The sequence below is a fragment of the Triturus cristatus genome, chromosome 12, assembly GCF_964204655.1.
Source record: "Triturus cristatus chromosome 12, aTriCri1.1, whole genome shotgun sequence".
NCBI classification, from domain to species: Eukaryota; Metazoa; Chordata; class Amphibia; order Caudata; family Salamandridae; genus Triturus; species Triturus cristatus.
The window spans coordinates 216,609,389-216,626,275 of NC_140595.1; the positions used below are offsets into that span (position 1 = coordinate 216,609,389).

A 16,887-nucleotide genomic window follows, 5' to 3' on the forward strand; every position below is an offset into this window, starting at 1 on the left:
TGAGGCACCTCTCCTGCACTCTGTTTATGCAAATGAGCAAGCAGAGAGCTCAGGAATAAAACACCAAACTCATGTCCCCCAAAAAAGCAGCAGACAATTGCTGCATATTCCCCAACTTCTAATGTTTTTATTTTAAACAAATGATAAACAGCCTCACCTGTGGCAAGGCTTAAAAAAATTGAATAAACTCTTAAATGTTCTTCTCCACGGAAATCTTTAGTAAAAGGCGAAAGATTTTTTCGTTTTGAAGAGAAACCAGAGTAAGTGACAATATAGCTCTCTAGGGTAAGTGGCGCCACATCAAAGACCCTGTCATTGCGAGGGTGAGGACCTGAAAGGTATTTTCAGGCTCTAAGAAAGAGGGCGAGAACCAGGCCGGTGGGCAAAACAGGCCAACATTTCAAAGTCTCTGCTCAAGGTACAAAAAGGTGGACTGTTCACATGTGTATGTCTGGGAATATGCAAATTTCTTTTGTACTCACCTCAGCTCATTAGGAGTTGTCGGGGCTGCTGGGGAAGGGGAAAAGGAAATGTGAATCAGGCTTTTAGTTAAGTGGCACTGTAGGCCTTTTGTCCCCTAGCCATTTTACGCTTTCAACACCATCCCTCCAATCGATATGCTCAGAGCCACCACTGTGCTCTACACATAGCCATGCACCGTATGTGCCTTTTTCACACGTACTTTCATTAAACCTGAATATAGAAGGATATATCTGTCTAGGCTGGAGACACATGAAACAAGTCTGACGTGCCCCTTCAAGTCTACCTGAGAGGAAGCTGACTCAGGATTGGCGACCTCTCAGGGCACTTCTAAACGGGCACAAATATCGGGCAAGCCCTATGAAAAGCACAGCATGAGTCTTGGTCCCACCTTTAAAAAGGAGGGTGGATGGGGCTTGGCCAAGATGGCGGGGTGAGCGGACGCTTCCTCCCGTAGCTCCTCCGGCCCGGCCAAGCTAGAGCCCTTTTCTTATGCTTTTCTTCCCCCGCTGAGGCTCAGCGCGGGAGAGGAGCGTGGCGGAGCATCAGGGGTGCACATTGGTGCTGTTTTGGTTCGGATCGCTTCCGGGGAACCCCCCCAAAAGTTCGATCGAGATCAAGGAACGACGACGGCGAGCCCGAGGGGCGGAGCGCATTGGAGAGCTGTCCGGGCGCCTCGGCTGGGCCTGGTGCTGAAAGTTGCGATCTGGAGGGGACCTGGCCCGCCGTTCGACGGTGACTGAAGGAGCCTTGCTGGAAGGGACCCGACGGTGTGGAAGGCTTGGGACGGGTGCCCCGGCACTCAGACTGGTGACGGCGACACCTCGCACTGCGGAGGCCCTAACCCCTAGCCGAGGTACAGCGGACTCCCTGATGGGGTTGGACCATCTGGGCCCCTGTGCGTGACAGACGGGGGCCGGTGGTGGAACTTATTTTACTGTGGGGTGCCTCGGGGGCCCCGGTGATGTCGTCGGGCCTGGTCGTTTTGGCCTGCTCCGCCCGGCCGCCATTTTGTCCCCGAAGGAGCAGTGGTGGCAGCTTTCGCCGGAGTCCTGGCTGCTGGATGCAGGCGACCCCCGCTGCTGCTGGGCTGACTACCGGAGGGATGTGCTGATGAGACCCCTCCGCTGCGGCCCCCTTGGTTGTCTCACACAAGCTCTTGCGGCTGACGGTGACCGGACTGGGCCGCCATTTTGTCACCTGTGACGCAGCGACTTCACTCGTGGGGGATACCCAGGTCGAGTGCTAGCCGGCGGCTGAGCATCCCTGGGGCGCCTGGATCGGTGCCCGACTGCGGAGCTAGCGATGTCTGGAAGAGGAGGCCCGAAGAAAGGGGACCGTACCCTGCCGGACATGCTTGGCAGGGCCCAGCACTTGCGGGACAGGACGCAGCCCTCACCGGGGCCCTCCCGGGCTCCGGCGGATGTGACTGGAGGGGAGCCACCCGTCACGAGGGCCTTTATGGAGGAACTGTTTAGCTCCCTCAGGGAGGACTTCCAGACACTGAAGCGGGAGGTGGCCAGCGAGGTCCGAGAAGTGCGCAGGGAGGTGGAGGGCCTTGGCGAGCGTGTGGAAGCGGTGGAGACGGAGGGCCAACAGCGAGCGGAGGAGATAGTCCACCTCCAGCAGGACGTTCTTCGCCTCCGGGAACAGTGTGTGGAGCTCCAGGCCCACTCTGAGGACCTTGAGAACAGATCTCGGAGGAACAACATCCGAGTGCGTGGCGTGCCGACTGCAGACGAGGGGTCCGATCTGGGGAGCTACCTGCGGGCCCTGTTCCGAGAGATCCTGGGGGAAGCTGCGGACTTTCCCATCAGCATTGACAGGGCGCATAGGGTTGGCCGGCAGCGCCAGTCATCGGCACCTCCACCGGACATTCTGGCCTTCCTGCCCGACTTTCCACTAAAGGAACGCATCATGGCTGAAGCCCGCAGGAAACAGCCCCTGACTTTCCGGGATCGGCCGGTGGCGCTTTACCAGGACCTCTCCGCCATCACTCTGCAGAAACGCAGGTCCTTTAGGATTGCCACTGACTTTTTGCGCGAGCATGAGACGCCGTACTCTTGGGGTCACCCCTTCCGCCTGATTTTTCGGTGGAACGGAGTGTTACACCAGCTACGCTCCTTGCAAGACATTTGTGGTGTCCTGGGGCTCACGGCGGCGGAGGAGGAGGGAGCTACGCCGTCGTGGCGGTCCTCGGAGAGACGGAACCGGCGGAGGTCAACGAGGCGGCGCTCAGCGACCAGTGTGGGGCGCCCGGACTCCCCTACCATCAGAGCGGACATGGCCGACGCCCTGAGGGCGGCGGCCGGGGCCTCGACCGGCTCCTCTAGCGTGGCCTTGACGGCCTAACACACACTCCGGGGGGAGATGTCTTTAGCTTCTTTACATGCTTGGTACGGGGCGGGGGGGTTGGGGGGGAGCGGTTGGAGGTGAGTGGCTGGACGTCCACTTCGCTCTTTTCTACGGACTTGCCCGTTTTGGGGCTTGACTGAGACTATGGGGTGTTTGAGTTTGTGGGTGGCTAGTTGCCAGGGTTGTGTTTTGGGTGGGGGAGGGGGTTGTTTTGGGGTTGGGAAGGTCCCATCCGATGTTGTCTATGCCCGCTTTGTTTTGGCTTGTCCTGCGCTGCGGCCCCGCGCGCCCCACCCGCTGATTCCCTGCCCATTGCATGGCGCTCCCGACCCCCGCGAGGAATGCCGGGCCTAAAGGTAGTGACCCTTAATGTTCAGGGTCTGAACAACCCGGTGAAGCGCAGAGCGATCCTGTCGTTGCTGGAGGGGACGCAGGCGGACATTTGCCTTTTGCAGGAGACACACTTATTGCCCCGAGATTGCCATAGGATGCGCTCTGCTAAGTTCCCTACCCAGCTCTTTTCCTCGGCAGCGAACAAGACGGCGGGGGTAGCCATTCTCCTAGCGAGCTCCTTTCGGGGGGAGGTGTTGCATAAGTGTGCTGAACAGAAGGGGAGGCTCCTTGCGTATCGCATGCGCCTGGGAGGCATAGCATTTACGGTCGGCTCCGTTTATAGCCCAAACGATCACCAAGAGCGCTTCCTAGATTCCGCGCTGGTGGATGTCACTGCTTCCCCCGACCGCCACATTATCTTGGGGGGAGACCTCAACATTGTCTTTGACTCTGTGATGGACAGATCGGCGCAGCGCTTCCCGCAGACGGGGGAACTGTCCCAGGCTGGGAGGGCCCGGATTGCGGAAATGGATTTGCACGACCTCTGGCGCTCCATGCACCCCACGGATAGGGACTACTCTTACTTCTCGCACGCACACCGAACCTACTCACGGCTGGACTACCTCCTGGTGAGTGGACCGACGCGTGCCGCTGCCACGGCGGCGGACATCGGGGTCCTGACCCTGTCTGACCACTCCCCAGTCACCGGCGTTTTCCAGTGGCCGGCGGCCTCCCCCTCTCGGGGGGTGTGGCGCCTCCGGGATACACTTCTACACAAAAAGTCGGTGGTGCAACGCATCGGGGAGGTCATACAGGACTATCTCACCCACAATAGCAACACTGACACCTCGCAGGCGACACAGTGGGCGGCATTGAAGGCCGTCCTCCGGGGGGAATTCATCTCTATCTCTGCAGCTGAGAATAAGGAGCGGCAACTGAAGAGGGATGAGCTGACAGCTCAAGTCCGGGAGCTTGAGCAGGTCCACCGCCGTACGGGGGCGCCGAGGGTGTGGAGGCAGTTGAAGGCAGCGAGGAAGCTCCTGTCGGCTCTGGATCTTGACAGGGCGGAGTACGCCGCCCTACGCTTGAAACATGCCTACTACACTGGGGGGGACAGATGTGGCAAGCTCCTAGCACACCGGCTCCGGGTCGCGCAACAGCGCAGCGTTGTGAAAGAATTGGTGGGCGCGGACGGGGGGGTTGTCTCCGGGGACGCGGAGGTAGCGGAGTCTTTCCGCGGCTTCTACGAGGCGCTGTATGCTGAGGAGCCCTCCTCGCCACGGGATGCCGACGGCTATTTGGAGTCGGTGACCCTCCCGGTACTGGATCCGGCTCAGGCTGACCACCTGGAGCGGGACATCCATGTTGAGGAAGTGATTTCAGCTATCGCGCGGCTGAAACATGGCAAGGCCCCGGGCCCGGACGGGTACACGTCGCTATTTTACAAGACTTTTTGCACGGCCGTGGCCCCTGTCCTTACTCGGCTATTTAACTCTTTCTCCGAACCGGGAGCCATCCCTCCGGATCTCCTGAGGGCGACGGTCGCGGTAATCCCGAAACCTGGGAAGGACCGGGCCCTCTGCGGCTCGTACCGACCCATCTCGCTTTTAAATGTCGACCTCAAGTTGTACACGGGGATTCTCGCGTCCAGGCTGAGTCCACACCTCCCCGACCTGGTGGAGGCGGACCAGGCTGGTTTTGTGCCCGGCAGACAGACGGTTGACAACACCAAGAGGGTGACGCATGTTCTGGAGAAGGCCTCAAGAATCTCGGGGGAGCGGATGTTGCTGTCCGTTGATGCGGAGAAGGCCTTCGACAGAGTTCACTGGCCGTATCTTGAGCTGGTCCTCAAGAAACTGGGAATCGGCGATAAGTTCCGCACCATGGTATTTAACTGCTATAAGCATCCTTCAGCGTCGGTGCGGGTCAACGGGTGTAGCTCCGGTGGCTTTGCCATCGAGCGCGGCACGCGGCAGGGCTGCCCTCTTTCGCCGCTCTTGTTTGCCCTCTACATGGAGCCGTTTGCTCAGAGGATTCGTACTAATCCGGATGCTGTCGGGGTCCGGATGGGCCAGTACGTCCACACCGTCAGTCTCTACGCGGATGATGTCCTGCTGACTTTGGACGACCCTAGGAGGTCGCTGCCTGCTTGCCTCCGAGAGCTGGACGCCTTTGCGGGGGTGGCCGGCTTCAAAATGAATATGAGCAAGTCGATGGCATTAGACGTGTCCCTGGCTGCGCAAACCAGGAGGGATCTTCAGCGGCTCTTCCCCATGCAGTGGTCCTCGTCCACGGTGCCGTATCTGGGGATTCTGCTGGCGCCTACGTTACCGGAGATGGTTATGGCCAATTATGCCTCCCTCAGCAGGAAGATCAAGGACGAGCTTGGCCGCTGGAACAAAGGCCTGCTGTCCTGGCTGGGGCGAATCGCGGCGGTCAAGATGACGGTGTTGCCCCAGATACTATATCTTTTCCGGGCCCTTCCGCTCCAACCCCCGGTGGGCTGGATACGACAAATGCAGGCTGACATCTCCCGCTTTGTCTGGCAGGGCCGCAGGCCACGCATGAAGAGGGTCCTCTCCACGCTTGCTCCGGAAGCGGGGGGTCTCGGCATTCCGGACCTCCGTAAGTACTTTCAGGCGGCACAGCTCCGCTATCTGGTGGAGTGGAGCAGGTGGGAGTCCGACAAACATTGGCTCTTCCAAGACCAGGCAGTGGCGGGCCGCACCTTACAAGAGGTTCCATTCCTGCGCCGCGCGCATCGCCCCCCTAATCTTTACGCTTCCTTTGTTACGCGGGTCCCCCTGCGTGTGTGGGACGCGGTCTGTGAGGCCCGGGGCCTTACCACCTTCCCTTCGCCGCTCACGCCCATTGCGGGCAACCCGGACTTCTCCCCAGGGATGGAGCCGGGGGTTTTCTCCCACTGGGTGCAGGCGGGCTGCAGGGCACTCTTCCAGATCTATGGCCCGGAAGGAGTGGTTCCTTTTCAGCAACTCCGCCAGGAGTTCGGCCTGACGGAGCTGGACAGATTGCGCTACATGCAAGTTCGGCATTGGGCCCTCCAGCCCCAGGTGCGTGCCACCGCCGCCCGTCCAATTACACAGTATGAGAGGTGGTTGGCTACTCGGACCACCGACGCTAAACTGATCACCGATCTGTACAAATACCTACAACCCCCGCCGTTTCACTATTACAACCCGGGGAGGGAGCGTTGGCACAGGGAATTGGGTAGGACACTCAGCCACAAGGAATGGGACAAAATTGCGTATCGGGCGCGGCACTCTGCATATCACACGGGCCTTACGGAGACCTTTACTAAGGTGTCCACATACTGGTACTACACCCCGGAGAGACTATATGAAATGCATAAACACACTGACAGGGGGTGCTGGCGGAGCTGCGGGCAGGAAGGTACCCTTACACACATTCTTTGGGATTGCCCAGTGCTGACCGCCTACTGGAAGGAAGTCTTGGACGAGGTGGATAAGCACTTTGGGATAGAGCTGCTGCGACTCCCGGCGTATGTCCTGTTGGGCCTCCCCAATGACCTAATGTACCCACTGAAGTCCCGTAGGGGTAGGCAGATCGCAATCGCGCTGGGGTCTGCGGTTCAGAACATTCTAATCCACTGGCGCACAACCACCGTCCCCTCCATCACCGGTTGGTTGCATAGGCTCTGGCATGTGCTGGGGATGGAGAAGCTGTCGCTTACGGTTGCGGGGGAGATAGACCAATTTGAAGAGCTATGGCAACCCTTTCTAGCGCTGCTGTCCGCTGAATTCCGGGAGCTCACCTGCCCGAGGTATCTTAGGCTTCTCAGGCTGACGCCGCCGGTGACCCCGGCGGACTAGCTTACACGTGAGACGGGGACCCCCCGGGGAGGGGGGGGTGGTGCGGGGCTTCCTGGTTAGGATTACTCTGATGCGGGACCATAGGACGGGGGGGGGGGAGTGTTGTTGTTTCGTTACTGGGGGGATGGGGGATGGGAGGGGGGGGATTGTGTTCTGTTGAGGTGTTGATGGGGGGGTTTTTATTGCTTAGATTTGGGGTGTCGGATACGCGTGCAGGGATTCCACAGCTTGTATTTCTAGCTTTCATTTACTGTGTTTTTCCCCCTGACCCACCGCGCTACCTATTGCCAACCCTCTGGAGTTGCACCCTTTTTCTTTGACTGTATTCCATGTATCCTGCCCTCCTATCCCCCTCCCCCATGGTTTGTTTTGTCTCAATAAAACGTTTTAAACATAAAAAGGAGGGTGACCTCTGGGATCTGGCAGCAGGATCTTTGGGAGATAAGAAAATATACTGCCTGCGATCGTGAAGTTTCAAGTCAGTCAAGAAAAGCAATCTCATGCACTGCACAAGCTCTTTCCCATGAGGCACCTCTCCTGCACTCTGTTTATGCAAATGAGCAAGCAGAGAGCTCAGGAATAAAACACCAAACTCATGTCCCCCAAAAAAAACAGCAGACAATTGCTGGATATTCCCCAACTTGTAATGCTTTTCTTTTAAACAATTGATAAACAGCCTCACCTGTGGCAAGGCTTAAAAAAATTGAATAAACTCTTAAATGTTCCTCTCCACGGAAATCTTTAGTAAAAGGCGAAAGATTTTTTCGTTTTGAAGAGAAACCAGAGTAAGTGACAATATAGCTCTCTAGGGTAAGTGGCGCCACATCAAAGACCCTGTCATTGCGAGGGTGAGGACCTGAAAGGTATTTTCAGGCTCTAAGAAAGAGGGCGAGAACCAGGCCGGTGGGCAAAACAGGCCAACATTTCAAAGTCTCTGCTCAAGGTACAAAAAGGTGGACTGTTCACATGTGTATGTCTGGGAATATGCAAATTTCTTTTGTACTCACCTCAGCTCATTAGGAGTTGTCGGGGCTGCTGGGGAAGGGGAACAGGAAATGTGAATCAGGCTTTCAGTTAAGTGGCACTGTAGGCCTTTTGTCCCCTAGCCATTTTACGCTTTCAACACCATCTCTCCAATCGATATGCTCAGAGCCACCACTGTGCTCTACACATAGCCATGCACCGTATGTGCCTTTTTCACACGTACTTTCATTAAACCTGAATATAGAAGGATATATCTGTCTAGGCTGGAGACACATGAAACAAGTCTGACGTGCCCCTTCAAGTCTACCTGAGAGGAAGCTGACTCAGGATTGGTGACCTCTAACGGGCACAAATAACGGGCAAGCCCTATGAAAAGCACAGCATGAGTCTTGGTCCCACCTTTAAAAAGGAGGGTGACCTCTGGGATCTGGCAGCAGGATCTTTGGGAGATAAGAAAATATACTGCCTGCGATCGTGAAGTTTCAAGTCAGTCAAGAAAAGCAATCTCATGCACTGCACAAGCTCTTTCCCATGAGGCACCTCTCCTGCACTCTGTTTATGCAAATGAGCAAGCAGAGAGCTCAGGAATAAAACACCAAACTCATGTCCCCCAAAAAAGCAGCAGACAATTGCTGGATATTCCCCAACTTCTAATGCTTTTCTTTTAAACAAATGATAAACAGCCTCACCTGTGGCAAGGCTTAAAAAAATTGAATAAACTCTTAAATGTTCCTCTCCACGGAAATCTTTAGTAAAAGGCGAAAGATTTTTTCGTTTTGAAGAGAAACCAGAGTAAGTGACAATATAGCTCTCTAGGGTAAGTGGCGCCACATCAAAGACCCTGTCATTGCGAGGGTGAGGACCTGAAAGGTATTTTCAGGCTCTAAGAAAGAGGGCGAGAACCAGGCCGGTGGGCAAAACAGGCCAACATTTCAGAGTCTCTGCTCAAGGTACAAAAAGGTGGACTGTTCACATGTGTATGTCTGGGAATATGCAAATTTCTTTTGTACTCACCTCAGCTCATTAGGAGTTGTCGGGGCTGCTGGGGAAGGGGAACAGGAAATGTGAATCAGGCTTTCAGTTAAGTGGCACTGTAGGCCTTTTGTCCCCTAGCCATTTTACGCTTTCAACACCACCTCTCCAATCGATATGCTCAGAGCCACCACTGTGCTCTACACATAGCCATGCACCGTATGTGCCTTTTTCACACGTACTTTCATTAAACCTGAATATAGAAGGATATATCTGTCTAGGCTGGAGACACATGAAACAAGTCTGACGTGCCCCTTCAAGTCTACCTGAGAGGAAGCTGACTCAGGATTGGTGACCTCTCAGGGCACCTCTAAACGGGCACAAATAACGGGCAAGCCCTATGAAAAGCACAGCATGAGTCTTGGTCCCACCTTTAAAAAGGAGGGTGACCTCTGGGATCTGGCAGCAGGATCTTTGGGAGATAAGAAAATATACTGCCTGCGATCGTGAAGTTTCAAGTCAGTCAAGAAAAGCAATCTCATGCACTGCACAAGCTCTTTCCCATGAGGCACCTCTCCTGCACTCTGTTTATGCAAATGAGCAAGCAGAGAGCTCAGGAATAAAACACCAAACTCATGTCCCCCAAAAAAGCAGCAGACAATTGCTGGATATTCCCCAACTTCTAATGCTTTTCTTTTAAACAAATCATAAACAGCCTCACCTGTGGCAAGGCTTAAAAAAATTGAATAAACTCTTAAATGTTCCTTTCCACGGAAATCTTTAGTAAAAGGCGAAAGATTTTTTCGTTTTGAAGAGAAACCAGAGTAAGTGACAATATAGCTCTCTAGGGTAAGTGGCGCCACATCAAAGACCCTGTCATTGCGAGGGTGAGGACCTGAAAGGTATTTTCAGGCTCTAAGAAAGAGGGCGAGAACCAGGCCGGTGGGCAAAACAGGCCAACATTTCAGAGTCTCTGCTCAAGGTACAAAAAGGTGGACTGTTCACATGTGTATGTCTGGGAATATGCAAATTTCTTTTGTACTCACCTCAGCTCATTAGGAGTTGTCGGGGCTGCTGGGGAAGGGGAACAGGAAATGTGAATCAGGCTTTCAGTTAAGTGGCACTGTAGGCCTTTTGTCCCCTAGCCATTTTACGCTTTCAACACCATCTCTCCAATCGATATGCTCAGAGCCACCACTGTGCTCTACACATAGCCATGCACCGTATGTGCCTTTTTCACACGTACTTTCATTAAACCTGAATATAGAAGGATATATCTGTCTAGGCTGGAGACACATGAAACAAGTCTGACGTGCCCCTTCAAATCTACCTGAGAGAAAGCTGACTCAGGATTGGCGACCTCTCAACGGGCACAAATAACGGGCAAGCCCTATGAAAAGCACAGCATGAGTCTTGGTCCCACCTTTAAAAAGGAGGGTGACCTCTGGGATCTGGCAGCAGGATCTTTGGGAGATAAGAAAATATACTGCCTGCGATCGTGAAGTTTCAAGTCAGTCAAGAAAAGCAATCTCATGCACTGCACAAGCTCTTTCCCATGAGGCACCTCTCCTGCACTCTGTTTATGCAAATGAGCAAGCAGAGAGCTCAGGAATAAAACACCAAACTCATGTCCCCCAAAAAAGCAGCAGACAATTGCTGCATATTCCCCAACTTCTAATGTTTTTATTTTAAACAAACGATAAACAGCCTCACCTGTGGCAAGGCTTAAAAAAATTGAATAAACTCTTAAATGTTCCTCTCCACGGAAATCTTTAGTAAAAGGCGAAAGATTTTTTCGTTTTGAAGAGAAACCAGAGTAAGTGACAATATAGCTCTCTAGGGTAAGTGGCGCCACATCAAAGACCCTGTCATTGCGAGGGTGAGGACCTGAAAGGTATTTTCAGGCTCTAAGAAAGAGGGCGAGAACCAGGCCGGTGGGCAAAACAGGCTAACATTTCAAAGTCTCTGCTCAAGGTACAAAAAGGTGGACTGTTCACATGTGTATGTCTGGGAATATGCAAATTTCTTTTGTACTCACCTCAGCTCATTAGGAGTTGTCGGGGCTGCTGGGGAAGGGGAACAGGAAATGTGAATCAGGCTTTCAGTTAAGTGGCACTGTAGGCCTTTTGTCCCCTAGCCATTTTACGCTTTCAACACCATCCCTCCAATCGATATGCTCAGAGCCACCACTGTGCTCTACACATAGCCATGCACCGTATGTGCCTTTTTCACATGTACTTTCATTAAACCTGAATATAGAAGGATATATCTGTCTAGGCTGGAGACACATGAAACAAGTCTGACGTGCCCCTTCAAGTCTACCTGAGAGGAAGCTGACTCAGGATTGGCGACCTCTCAGGGCACCTCTAAACGGACACAAATAACGGGCAAGCCCTATGAAAAGCACAGCATGAGTCTTGGTCCCACCTCTAAAAAGGAGAGTGACCTCTGGGATCTGGCAGCAGGATCTTTGGGAGATAAGAAAATATACTGCCTGCGATCGTGAAGTTTCAAGTCAGTCAAGAAAAGCAATCTCATGCACTGCACAAGCTCTTTCCCATGAGGCACCTCTCCTGCACTCTGTTTATGCAAATGAGCAAGCAGAAAGCTCAGGAATAAAACACCAAACTCATGTCCCCCAAAAAAGCAGCAGACAATTGCTGGATATTTCCCAACTTCTAAGGCTTTTCTTTTAAACAAATGATAAACAGCCTCACCTGTGGCAAGGCTTAAAAAAATTGAATAAACTCTTAAATGTTCCTCTCCACGGTAATCTTTAGTAAAAGGCGAAAGATTTTTTCGTTTTGAAGAGAAACCAGAGTAAGTGACAATATAGCTCTCTAGGGTAAGTGGCGCCACATCAAAGACCCTGTCATTGCGAGGGTGAGGACCTGAAAGGTATTTTCAGGCTCTAAGAAAGAGGGCGAGAACCAGGCCGGTGGGCAAAACAGGCCAACATTTCAAAGTCTCTGCTCAAGGTACAAAAAGGTGGACTGTTAACATGTGTATGTCTGGGAATATGCAAATTTCTTTTGTACTCACCTCAGCTCATTAGGAGTTGTCGGGGCTGCTGGGGAAGGGAAAAGGAAATGTGAATCAGGCTTTTAGTTAAGTGGCACTGTAGGCCTTTTGTCCCCTAGCCATTTTACGCTTTCAACACCATCCCTCCAATCGATATGCTCAGAGCCACCACTGTGCTCTACACATAGCCATGCACCGTACGTGCCTTTTTCACACGTACTTTCATTAAACCTGAATATAGAAGGATATATCTGTCTAGGCTGGAGACACATGAAACAAGTCTGACGTGCCCCTTCAAGTCTACCTGAGAGGAAGCTGACTCAGGATTGGTGACCTCTCACGGGCACAAATAACGGGCAAGCCCTATGAAAAGCACAGCATGAGTCTTGGTCCCACCTTTAAAAAGGAGGGTGACCTCTGGGATCTGGCAGCAGGATCTTTGGGAGATAAGAAAATATACTGCCTGCGATTGTGAAGTTTCAAGTCAGTCAAGAAAAGCAATCTCATGCACTGCACAAGCTCTTTCCCATGAGGCACCTCTCCTGCACTCTGTTTATGCAAATGAGCAAGCAGAGAGCTCAGGAATAAAACACCAAACTCATGTCCCCCAAAAAAGCAGCAGACAATTGCTGGATATTCCCCAACTTCTAATGCTTTTCTTTTAAACAAATCATAAACAGCCTCACCTGTGGCAAGGCTTAAAAAAATTGAATAAACTCTTAAATGTTCCTTTCCACGGAAATCTTTAGTAAAAGGCGAAAGATTTTTTCGTTTTGAAGAGAAACCAGAGTAAGTGACAATATAGCTCTCTAGGGTAAGTGGCGCCACATCAAAGACCCTGTCATTGCGAGGGTGAGGACCTGAAAGGTATTTTCAGGCTCTAAGAAAGAGGGCGAGAACCAGGCCGGTGGGCAAAACAGGCCAACATTTCAGAGTCTCTGCTCAAGGTACAAAAAGGTGGACTGTTCACATGTGTATGTCTGGGAATATGCAAATTTCTTTTGTACTCACCTCAGCTCATTAGGAGTTGTCGGGGCTGCTGGGGAAGGGGAACAGGAAATGTGAATCAGGCTTTCAGTTAAGTGGCACTGTAGGCCTTTTGTCCCCTAGCCATTTTACGCTTTCAACACCATCTCTCCAATCGATATGCTCAGAGCCACCACTGTGCTCTACACATAGCCATGCACCGTATGTGCCTTTTTCACACGTACTTTCATTAAACCTGAATATAGAAGGATATATCTGTCTAGGCTGGAGACACATGAAACAAGTCTGACGTGCCCCTTCAAGTCTACCTGAGAGGAAGCTGACTCAGGATTGGCGACCTCTCAACGGGCACAAATAACGGGCAAGCCCTATGAAAAGCACAGCATGAGTCTTGGTCCCACCTTTAAAAAGGAGGGTGACCTCTGGGATCTGGCAGCAGGATCTTTGGGAGATAAGAAAATATACTGCCTGCGATCGTGAAGTTTCAAGTCAGTCAAGAAAAGCAATCTCATGCACTGCACAAGCTCTTTCCCATGAGGCACCTCTCCTGCACTCTGTTTATGCATATGAGCAAGCAGAGAGCTCAGGAATAAAACACCAAACTCATGTCCCCCAAAAAAGCAGCAGACAATTGCTGGATACTCCCCAACTGCTAATGCTTTTCTTTTAAACAAATGATAAACAGCCTCACCTGTGGCAAGGCTTAAAAAAATTGAATAAACTCTTAAATGTTCCTTTCCACGGAAATCTTTAGTAAAAGGCGAAAGATTTTTTTGTTTTGAAGAGAAACTAGAGTAAGTGACAATATAGCTCTCTAGGGTAAGTGGCGCCACATCAAAGACCCTGTCATTGCGAGGGTGAGGACCTGAAAGGTATTTTCAGGCTCTAAGAAAGAGGGCGAGAACCAGGCGGGTGGGCAAAACAGGCCAACATTTCAGAGTCTCTGCTCAAGGTACAAAAAGGTGGACTGTTCACATGTGTATGTCTGGGAATATGCAAATTTCTTTTGTACAAACCTCAGCTCATTAGGAGTTGTCGGGGCTGCTGGGGAAGGGGAACAGGAAATGTGAATCAGGCTTTCAGTTAAGTGGCACTGTAGGCCTTTTGTCCCCTAGCCATTTTACGCTTTCAACACCATCTCTCCAATCGATATGCTCAGAGCCACCACTGTGCTCTACACATAGCCATGCACCGTATGTGCCTTTTTCACACGTACTTTCATTAAACCTGAATATAGAAGGATATATCTGTCTAGGCTGGAGACACATGAAACAAGTCTGACGTGCCCCTTCAAGTCTACCTGAGAGGAAGCTGACTCAGGATTGGTGACCTCTCAGGGCACCTCTAAACGGGCACAAATAAAGGGCAAGCCCTATGAAAAGCACAGCATGAGTCTTGGTCCCACCTTTAAAAAGGAGGGTGACCTCTGGGATCTGGCAGCAGGATCTTTGGGAGATTAGAAAATATACTGCCTGCGATCGTGAAGTTTCAAGTCAGTCAAGAAAAGCAATCTCATGCACTGCACAAGCTCTTTCCCATGAGGCACCTCTCCTGCACTCTGTTTATGCAAATGAGCAAGCAGAGAGCTCCGGAATAAAACACCGAACTCATGTCCCCCAAAAAAGCAGCAGACAATTGCTGGATATTCCCCAACTTCTAATGCTTTTCTTTTAAACAAATGATAAACAGCCTCACCTGTGGCAAGGCTTAAAAAAATTGAATAAACTCTTAAATGTTCCTCTCCACGGAAATCTTTAGTAAAAGGCGAAAGATTTTTTCGTTTTGAAGAGAAACCAGAGTAAGTGACAATATAGCTCTCTAGGGTAAGTGGCGCCACATCAAAGACCCTGTCATTGCGAGGGTGAGGACCTGAAAGGTATTTTCAGGCTCTAAGAAAGAGGGCGAGAACCAGGCCGGTGGGCAAAACAGGCCAACATTTCAGAGTCTCTGCTCAAGGTACAAAAAGGTGGACTGTTCACATGTGTATGTCTGGGAATATGCAAATTTCTTTTGTACAAACCTCAGCTCATTAGGAGTTGTCGGGGCTGCTGGGGAAGGGGAACAGGAAATGTGAATCAGGCTTTCAGTTAAGTGGCACTGTAGGCCTTTTGTCCCCTAGCCATTTTACGCTTTCAACACCACCTCTCCAATCGATATGCTCAGAGCCACCACTGTGCTCTACACATAGCCATGCACCGTATGTGCCTTTTTCACACGTACTTTCATTAAACCTGAATATAGAAGGATATATCTGTCTAGGCTGGAGACACATGAAACAAGTCTGACGTGCCCCTTCAAGTCTACCTGAGAGGAAGCTGACTCAGGATTGGTGATCTCTCAGGGCACCTCTAAACGGGCACAAATAACGGGCAAGCCCTATGAAAAGCACAGCATGAGTCTTGGTCCCACCTTTAAAAAGGAGGGTGACCTCTGGGATCTGGCAGCAGGATCTTTGGGAGATAAGAAAATATACTGCCTGCGATCGTGAAGTTTCAAGTCAGTCAAGAAAAGCAATCTCATGCACTGCACAAGCTCTTTCCCATGAGGCACCTCTCCTGCACTCTGTTTATGCAAATGAGCAAGCAGAGAGCTCAGGAATAAAACACCAAACTCATGTCCCCCAAAAAAGCAGCAGACAATTGCTGGATATTCCCCAACTTGTAATGCTTTTCTTTTAAACAAATGATAAACAGCCTCACCTGTGGCAAGGCTTAAAAAAATTGAATAAACTCTTAAATGTTCCTCTCCACGGAAATCTTTAGTAAAAGGCGAAAGATTTTTTCGTTTTGAAGAGAAACCAGAGTAAGTGACAATATAGCTCTCTAGGGTAAGTGGCGGCACATCAAAGACCCTGTCATTGCGAGGGTGAGGACCTGAAAGGTATTTTCAGGCTCTAAGAAAGAGGGCGAGAACCAGGCCGGTGGGCAAAACAGGCCAACATTTCAGAGTCTATGCTCAAGGTACAAAAAGGTGGACTGTTCACATGTGTATGTCTGGGAATATGCAAATTTCTTTTGTACAAACCTCAGCTCATTAGGAGTTGTCGGGGCTGCTGGGGAAGGGGAACAGGAAATGTGAATCAGGCTTTCAGTTAAGTGGCACTGTAGGCCTTTTGTCCCCTAGCCATTTTACGCTTTCAACACCATCTCTCCAATCGATATGCTCAGAGCCACCACTGTGCTCTACACATAGCCATGCACCGTATGTGCCTTTTTCACACGTACTTTCATTAAACCTGAATATAGAAGGATATATCTGTCTAGGCTGGAGACACATGAAACAAGTCTGACGTGCCCCTTCAAGTCTACCTGAGAGGAAGCTGACTCAGGATTGGTGACCTCTCAGGGCACCTCTAAACGGGCACAAATAACGGGCAAGCCCTATGAAAAGCACAGCATGAGTCTTGGTCCCACCTTTAAAAAGGAGGGTGACCTCTGGGATCTGGCAGCAGGATCTTTGGGAGATTAGAAAATATACTGCCTGCGATCGTGAAGTTTCAAGTCAGTCAAGAAAAGCAATCTCATGCACTGCACAAGCTCTTTCCCATGAGGCACCTCTCCTGCACTCTGTTTATGCAAATGAGCAAGCAGAGAGCTCAGGAATAAAACACCAAACTTATGTCCCCCAAAAAAGCAGCAGACAATTGCTGGATATTCCCCAACTTCTAATGCTTTTCTTTTAAACAAATGATAAACAGCCTCACCTGTGGCAAGGCTTAAAAAAATTGAATAAACTCTTAAATGTTCCTCTCCACGGAAATCTTTAGTAAAAGGCGAAAGATTTTTTCGTTTTGAAGAGAAACCAGAGTAAGTGACAATATAGCTCTCTAGGGTAAGTGGCGCCACATCAAAGACCCTGTCATTGCGAGGGTGAGGACCTGAAAGGTATTTTCAGGCTCTAAGAA

The 16,887-nt window shown here is 51.2% G+C and overlaps 11 non-coding genes across 11 annotated transcripts; all 11 read right to left on the reverse strand.

Moving 5' to 3' along the window:
* Positions 1–149: 149 nt before the first annotated feature.
* LOC146773122 (U5 spliceosomal RNA) lies at positions 150–264 on the reverse strand. Its single transcript, XR_014974462.1, has one exon. It is a non-coding gene; the product is annotated as a U5 spliceosomal RNA (small nuclear RNA).
* Positions 265–7,693: 7,429 nt separating this feature from the next.
* LOC146773123 (U5 spliceosomal RNA) lies at positions 7,694–7,808 on the reverse strand. The gene has a single exon (XR_014973026.1). It is a non-coding gene; the product is annotated as a U5 spliceosomal RNA (small nuclear RNA).
* An 876-nt stretch (positions 7,809–8,684) lies between these two features.
* Positions 8,685–8,799, reverse strand: LOC146773124 (U5 spliceosomal RNA). The gene has a single exon (XR_014973037.1). It is a non-coding gene; the product is annotated as a U5 spliceosomal RNA (small nuclear RNA).
* An 889-nt stretch (positions 8,800–9,688) lies between these two features.
* LOC146773125 (U5 spliceosomal RNA) lies at positions 9,689–9,803 on the reverse strand. Its single transcript, XR_014973951.1, has one exon. It is a non-coding gene; the product is annotated as a U5 spliceosomal RNA (small nuclear RNA).
* Positions 9,804–10,680: 877 nt separating this feature from the next.
* Positions 10,681–10,795, reverse strand: LOC146773126 (U5 spliceosomal RNA). Its single transcript, XR_014973048.1, has one exon. It is a non-coding gene; the product is annotated as a U5 spliceosomal RNA (small nuclear RNA).
* An 889-nt stretch (positions 10,796–11,684) lies between these two features.
* LOC146773127 (U5 spliceosomal RNA) lies at positions 11,685–11,799 on the reverse strand. The gene has a single exon (XR_014974347.1). It is a non-coding gene; the product is annotated as a U5 spliceosomal RNA (small nuclear RNA).
* An 875-nt stretch (positions 11,800–12,674) lies between these two features.
* LOC146773128 (U5 spliceosomal RNA) lies at positions 12,675–12,789 on the reverse strand. The gene has a single exon (XR_014973952.1). It is a non-coding gene; the product is annotated as a U5 spliceosomal RNA (small nuclear RNA).
* An 877-nt stretch (positions 12,790–13,666) lies between these two features.
* Positions 13,667–13,781, reverse strand: LOC146773129 (U5 spliceosomal RNA). Its single transcript, XR_014974741.1, has one exon. It is a non-coding gene; the product is annotated as a U5 spliceosomal RNA (small nuclear RNA).
* Positions 13,782–14,670: 889 nt separating this feature from the next.
* LOC146773130 (U5 spliceosomal RNA) lies at positions 14,671–14,785 on the reverse strand. The gene has a single exon (XR_014973059.1). It is a non-coding gene; the product is annotated as a U5 spliceosomal RNA (small nuclear RNA).
* Positions 14,786–15,674: 889 nt separating this feature from the next.
* Positions 15,675–15,789, reverse strand: LOC146773131 (U5 spliceosomal RNA). The gene has a single exon (XR_014973070.1). It is a non-coding gene; the product is annotated as a U5 spliceosomal RNA (small nuclear RNA).
* An 889-nt stretch (positions 15,790–16,678) lies between these two features.
* Positions 16,679–16,793, reverse strand: LOC146773132 (U5 spliceosomal RNA). Its single transcript, XR_014973081.1, has one exon. It is a non-coding gene; the product is annotated as a U5 spliceosomal RNA (small nuclear RNA).
* Positions 16,794–16,887: the final 94 nt, after the last annotated feature.